At 39.2% G+C, this 7762-nt stretch overlaps 1 pseudogene across 1 annotated transcript; it reads left to right on the forward strand.

The window, feature by feature from the left end:
- The first annotated feature begins 218 nt into the window (after positions 1 to 218).
- On the forward strand, positions 219 to 7326 carry LOC148092219 (cortactin-binding protein 2 pseudogene; annotated as a pseudogene). The gene is made up of 3 exons (XR_015715203.1): positions 219 to 350; positions 1219 to 1320; positions 6325 to 7326. The product of XR_015715203.1 is annotated as a cortactin-binding protein 2 pseudogene (transcript).
- The last annotated feature ends 436 nt before the right edge of the window (positions 7327 to 7762 follow it).

The raw sequence follows: 7762 nt of genomic DNA on the forward strand, positions 1-7762 counted from the left end.
GAGTAAGGAGACTGGAATGTTGTAAGACTTCTTTCTGAATAAAATTTGATCCTGTTGAGGAGAATCTTGAGTAGGAGTTATCAAAATCCTGTGTAAGTGGGCTGTTGCATGACATTTAAAGGATTTTTAAAGCAATTTTTCTACCACACACCAAACCTTAAAATAGGTACAGTGTCTAGATTTCCATATCAGGAATTGGATTGTGGTTCTCACTTTAAAAACTCTTTTCTGAACTTTGTGTTAGGTCTTACTTGGACCAAAGAGACTGTCTGGATTGGGATGATGAAGCAGACCTTGTCAAGGAACTTCAGAGTATGTGCTCCAGCACATCTGAGTCTGATATAAGCAAGGTAAGCAGTACAAATACGGAGGACATAAAATGACTCCATCCAACAGTGGAGAGCCTTCTTAGAGCCACGGCAGAATGCTCATTCCCTGAAAGAAGTTCCTTATGGAATGGCATGGTTAATGCTCCAGACCAGAACAGCCTCACCTTGATTAGAAAAGCCCTTTCTTCCAAAATACTATTTATACAATAGGAATCTCTATTTAAGCACAGTTTGCTTTTCTAAACTCCTCTGAAAAACCTGAAGTTAAAACTACATGTTAATTATATTAGCCTCTGTGTGCCCTCAGGCTCTTTTCTTTTCATATCCCTCACTTTGGCATCATAGCAGACTCATGGTATAGACAGAGCAACAGCAACAACTTTCCTTACAAATAAGAAAAGTAACTGGCCTGTGTAATGTCTATAGTCAGTCTTTATGCTGTAAAAACTGAGATCCAGGTATGGGTATCGATGACCCAAAATCTCAAAGAGAACATTAATGGCATAAAGTTCAGCTTGTTTCGGCATGCCGATATCTGCAGCAAATTGGACCAAACTTCCTTGATAAATACCTTTTATTTGAGAGGGAGCATAACTTGTGCAGCTTCCACTGAAAGACTCAATTATTACATTTGATGAGTCATAATCTCTAGGCCAAAGTAGAATTGACTCTTAGTTAACCTTGCTGGTAATTTACATGAACGCTTCAAGTCTGCCACGTGACTTGAGTCTACAGCACAGGACTTGGTACGTTCTGTAGAGCCCCGGCACCTAGACGGGAAAAAGAGAAAGATAAAACTTCTGCTGCCAGTTTTCCACAGTGACTTTAAATTGTGCCTTGAGTGTGTTACAGTGTAACTGAAAACATGACTTAATAGTATATTTTCCAGATTGCAGATTCCAGGAATGATTTAAGAAGGCTTGATACTCCAGGAAATAACCCTATATTTTCACCAACTGTTAATAATCTGAGAATGCCAGTGTCACAAAAGGTAAGGGTTCATTTGTCCCTAAAGTCAGAAAAACAGGGATTGCTTTGGAATTGATTTCACATATCTGTTTCAGTGTAAACCACAGTTATTTTTAAACCACAGCTGTGAAGTGAGAAATAGGGTAGAGGTAAGTATGTTCATTAGTTAAACAAAGTTAGAAAACTTACTGTTTGGAAAACAGCTTGAAAGAATGACCAGAAAAGCATTACTGGGTTTTTTTTAACCCTCATCTGAGGATGTGCTTTTTTATTATTGACTTTAGAGAGAGAGGAAGGGAGAGAGAGAAAAGCATCGATGTGAGAGTAAAATATCAATCGGTTGCCTCTTGCACTTGCCCAGTCTGGGGATCGAACCATCTGTGCGTGTGCCCTGACCGGGAATCAAACCTGAAATCTTTCGGTATATGTGAAGATGCTTCAGCCAAATGAGCCACGCTGCCAGGGCAGCATTACCTTTTGTTACCTTCTGTTTGATACCTAAAATTTTATTGGTATCTTTTGAGAAGGTCTTCATTTGTTTTCATTTTATATGGGCTGTTCCATTTTAAAATGTATTGTTTTTCATTTGAGAACTTTTATGATTTCCTGCATTTTAGAATTTTGGAGTTAATTACAGCAAAGGGATGAGTGATTAACATAAAGATCTTTTAGCCTCACTGGTGTGGCTCAGTGGTTGAGCATTGACTCATGCACCAGGAGGTCACAGGTTTGATTCCTGGTCAGGGCAAAAACCTGGGTTGCAGGCTTGATCCCCAGCTGGAGGTGTGCAGGAGGCAGCCAATCGCTGTTGATGTTTCTTTTGCATCGATGTTTCCATCTCTCGCTTCCTCTCCCTTCCTCTCTCTCTAAAATCATAAAATCAATAAAAACATTTTCTTAAAAAAGATCTTTTATATGTTAAAAAAAATCTTATTTTTAGTTTCTTAACTTGCTCTAACATGCATTATGTTTCATTGAGAGACTTTCCTTTAAAAACAAGTCAGGATGTCAAATAGAAGAGCCAGGATTCCAAAAGATTTCATCATTAACCTCTCTAAATAACTTATACAATTGGTTAGTAAATGCCAAGAGCATGGTACTCCTGGGTGAAAAGAAACAAAACTACTACTTACCCAGTAGTTATTTTGTAAGGATGCAGATTTTGTAGAGGCATTTAGTACTATGTGGTTTGCTCACCAAACCATGTCAGTTGTGGTTCACATCCTGTGCTCATCCACTCCCATGGTGGCTTACAAAGACCTGTGGGGGGGAGGGGGGAGTGCAGAGAGCAGGATTGTAAAGTGAGTGTGGTGAGACTATTAAATGATTAATCCTTATCTGATCACCTGGCAGCCCTCAGCTGCTGGGCCCCTGTTCTCGCAGTGCTTCATTAAGTTTCAGTCCTGCTGAGTTATATGTGAAACTGTGAGCTGTGTATGTTGGGGGAAGAAACGGGGGGTATTGGCAAGGCTGAGTCCCACATAAAATTACATAACATGATTATCTGTAAAGACAAACATGACCTTTCTGGCTCACTTCATCATATGTCTGCTTTTTTTTTTTCTTCAATTGGGAATAGTTTGGAAGCATAGCAAAAGCATTATTTGGAGAGCACGAGAGGGAGGACGATCCAAGGAGGTGACCTAGGGTCGCCACTGAGAATTCTGGCTAGAAAATATTTTGTTCAGGAGCTGTGCCTGAGCTGTGGCTCAGAGCACATTTCTTGGGCCTCCAGGCCCACTCTTTAGGATTCCTTGTGGAACAGTCAGTGGAAGGAGCCACGAAGGTCTAGGAAGAGGAACCAGGAGCCACGGTTTCTCCACAGGGCCATATCACTCTCTATATAAAAATGTGGACTGGTAGTCACCAGCTGTCTTTCTTTGATTGTCGAATGGAGACACAGCTTTGTACCCCTACTTCTCTGTCACATGACCATATTTGGTTGCTACTATAAGGTACTATCTGTAAGAAATAGTATTGAAAGTGAGATAAGTTCTGGGCAGCTCAGGACAGCTCTGTTTTAAAAGGGATATTTTTTTAAAAGGATCCTTTTATATTCTCTGGACTCATAAAAAAAGAACCATGTGGTTGTTTAAATGTGATTTGATGTGGGCATTAGGGCAGCTGCCCACTGACCCCATTTGGAGGGACTTCACCAATGGCTAGATGTGTTCTCAGAACCTGCCAGCAGAGGGCAGAGTTGCACTCGGCAGCCTTCTGACAGCTTGGCAGGCTCACTCCCTTTGTATCCTCAGCTGAGGTTTCTGTTAGATGCCTAGTTTCTTCTGTTATCAGGAAGCAACTCCCTTTAGAAGTAAGAACTCTCTGGCTTACTTGAAATCATTTCTGCTGTGTGGCCACCATTATACACTGGAAGACAAGAATTAGTAAATCACCCTCCTGCTCCTCTGCCACACTGACTCCTTACTTCTCCAACAAATAGAGAACATAGTGAGGTTTAGTAACTGCGTGGCACATTAGCCACCCTTCTCAATTTTTTAAAAAAACAACAACATTTAAATCATCAATAGAAAAAGCAGATGCTAACAAATGTTTTCTTCTTATGAAAATGCAAATTAATCCCCCTAAAGCAAAAGTTCTTTGGATACATAATGAAATCCACTTGAGCATATTTTTTTAATCCCCCAGCCAGTGCCCAGCCCACGTTCCCTAAGTGTTCTGATGTAATTGATCTGAGGTGCAACCTGGACATCGGGGTTTTTAAAAGCTCCCTGGTGATTCTTAAATGTGCAGCTGGGGCTTAGTTAGACCCATGGCTCTGAAGCATAGCTCTGGTCTGTGCCCTGCTTATTTTCCACCCCATTCCTTTCTTCCCAAATGTATCTTTAGAAGGGTTGATATACCTTCGTGTAACTTACTTTTACATGTAGTTTCCTATTCCCATACCTTACACCTCCCCACATCTGTCTTTACTCTTCCTCCTGCCCACGGAACCCTTTTTCTCCTCTTCACCTGCCACAGCCCATGTGTCCAGTCCTTGAAGTGCCATCCCCAGTGCCATCTTCCCTACAGCCTTTTCCTTTATTTCCTGCCCCCTACTTTCCCATCTAGAAATCAGAGATTATAGCATCCTTTTGGCTTCCAGCAGATGCTCACTATTGAGTGAATGAAAGAATGAATGAATGGTTCTGATTTAACAATATTCCTTTAAGGCTATTTACAGCAGTGCCTTTCTATACAAACCGGAGGTTTTCTTTGAGCTTAGTGTGCACAACAATATTGATAGTAACTTTATATGTTTAATACAAAGAACTCTTGGGTTTTAGCCCAGGAAGCATTAAACAGCCTTAACTTTCCTAGTCCTGAGCTCTGGTACTTCTTAGCTTTGGGGAAAACACCTCAAAAACTGTGCTCGGCTGCCAGAGCGGTAGGACCGTTGCTCTGTGTCAGTCACTGGTCCTGTTCTTACACTCTCAGCCTTGAATTGATTCATTAGCCTCACTAAGCCACTGGTTCTCCATACTCTCCTCACACCTCCGCCTTTTCTGTCCTCACACCTCCAAGGACTGACTCAGACCCACATATCCATGCCCAGCTTCAATGCCCAAGCCACATTTTTAGTTGTTGTGAGTGCTTCTTGGTACTTCATTTCACGTGGGCATTTCCTGCCTCAGACCATAAAGATTCACCCTCCCCCCAGTCCTTACCCCCCACCCACACACACTCTACCCTACCCCACCCCCACCCCCACCCCCACCCCCACCTTCGTGAGGCAGATGAAGAGGCAGTCAAGCAGAGACTACACGCTGTATTGCCTTCCCTCTGCCTAAGCCCTAGCACTACCTCTGCGGATTTCCAGAGGGAGGCCAAAGAATGTGGCAAAATTATTCATAATTAACACCCACCTCTCTTCCTCAAGGGTTCGGTATACAACTAACTGCTATCCTTATTATAACATGCCATGTCTTCTGAATACTATGTGTGTTTAATTTGCTGCTGATTTAGACCAAATTACAAATTGGGATTGGCCTTACTAGGCCCACTACTAGGTCACATTTTACAGATTTAAAAAGACACCCAGGAGAATCCAACTCTCAGCTGAGTCCCAATTGTTAAGTATTTGCCTGTTAAATTCATGTTAAATCTTCTAAAGATTACATTGCTGTTTGATTGTGTTATTACTTTTAAATTTAAAAAGAGGAAAAGTAATCAATGTCAACTGCTTCAGAGGTATTTGGAGCAGCTCACTTAGTAACTCACTTCACGTTTGCTGGATGGCAGAATTTAACACAGTATACGGGGATACACCTTGAAAGAAAATTGGGAGCCTGATGCCTTGTCCCAGCTTCATCAGTCTGTTACTGTGGGCAGATAACCTTACCTATCAGCTCTCAGTTTCTGCTTGGGCAAAATGAGACATGGGCCAGATGATCATAAGAGTTCTGAAACAAACACTGAAAAAATGAGAGCAAGCCTGGAAGATCTGGAGCCACCTAATCATAGAATGGCTGTGTAGAAGTTTAAGTCACTATGTCAGCTCCAATAGAGCAAGGATGTTTCTCTTTTGTGTTCTCTGCTGTATGCCAAGCACCTAGTACAGTGCTCACCTTACAGTTAAATGTTCAAAAAATGTTTGTTAATTATTGAGTAATAGCCCAATTTTTAGTTTAAAGCTCTGAAAGTAGAAAGCAGAAAAGTTAGGTGACTCACTCAGAAAAGGTAGGCAATAGTGTTGATTGCCTACAAATAATTGGTCCACTTTGATAATTTCTATGAAGCTCCTCTTGGTGAGGAGATCCCAGAGTCTTTGGCACCTGATTCACTGACTCCTGTATCTTGTACTTTTGTGACACCACAAAGGGCATAATGAAAATCACTAGGTCTATAGGAAGTTAATCATTCAGCTTCTCCTCTCCATTGGCTTTTGCCTTTTTTCATGAGAACTTTGTTTAGGGAGAAACTCCTACATGGGTGCTCAGAAAGAGGAGGAAGTGTTCAGACTGGTAATAAAAATTGGTAACATTGTCAAATGTGACAAATTTTTTTGGTTTCTTTTTTCTTACAGGAGGTCAGTCCTCTCAGCAGCCATCAAACTACAGAATGCAGCAACAGTAAATCAAAGACTGAGTGGGGTGTTTTAAGAGTTAAATCTTTTCTTCCTGTTCCTAGAAGTAAAGTTACATAGTGTTCCCAGTGTTCTGGGAACACCAGAAGCAGCAGCAGCAGCAGTAATACAAGGCAAATAGAAATAAACAACAACTCAAAAGAAGAGATTTGGAACTTACACAAAAAATGAACAAGTAGAAAAACCTAATAAATAGGCCTGCCTACAGTATTCTCACTCTTAACTTCTATATTTCAAACAGAAACCAAGGACAACAAGATGTAAATACCTTTAAATGAATAAAATATTTTCACTATAATATGAAATATGAGCGCAGGACCACTATTCATTTTTTTGTAAAGAATGTATTTATAATCAACATTTTGTTGCTTTTTTTCAATTCTGTAGGATTGAACTTCAATATCAATAAGTTATGTCAACTTTTCAAGTAGTTTTATAATAGAATTATTGTAATAGTTTTAATCAACATGTTCAGGGAGTATTAAGACAAAACTGTCCTTGTACTGTATATCTATATATGTACATGTGTATATATTAAAGAAAGTCCATGAATGATATTGCATACTACATATTACAAAATGTGTACAATGTTGACTTGGATAAAGTGTACCCTTTTAAATGGAGATCATAACTTTATGTTCACTTGATAAGGGATGACTAAAATGAGGCAATAAGTAATTATTTCTAAACAGTTACTTTACATTAAAAGCCATATTAAGTATTTTGCCTGTTAAATTCTAGTTTTATGTTTTAAATCTTTTAATAGTTACATTACTGATTGGTTGCATCATGTATATTTATGCTTATGTGTTTGCATTATGACTGTAAAATATAAAATTATATAATGCAATAAAATGTTATTCTTTCTTACAAAAGTTTTGTACCTAAGTAGATATAAAAAAGAGTTTCAGAAGTACTTCAATAAATTAATTCAAGAGCTAACTCCCTCTTCAATTTAATTCTAGTAGCAAAAATGATACTTTCTAGAACTGTTTCTTCTAAAATTAATGAAATTATTCTTACTTATACAAATCAAAGTTAAGATGCTTTGACATCAAATAAAATATTGAATTAGTAAAATAATTTTGCTGTAGCTTCTATCTATAGCTCGTAGTAGTTTATCCCTGCAACAGATATTTGTGTTCAATTTAGGGACATTCATGAAATGTGTCCTTCATTTTGCTATTTCACTAGCTGTCCACAGAAAGACCCACCTGTGTTAGATAGTTGGTTAAAATAAAAATAAACATTTAAATGGAGCTCTAGAAATTAGGTGGTCATTGAGCAAACCACCTTCTTTTTTTTCCTTAGATACCCCCAAAAAAGGTATGGTTGCATGCCAAGAATCACTTACTGTCTAAGAGCATTGAAAGCCCTT

Source organism: Miniopterus natalensis, chromosome 10 (assembly GCF_054644295.1).
Source record: "Miniopterus natalensis isolate mMinNat1 chromosome 10, mMinNat1.hap1, whole genome shotgun sequence".
NCBI lineage: Eukaryota > Metazoa > Chordata > Mammalia > Chiroptera > Miniopteridae > Miniopterus > Miniopterus natalensis.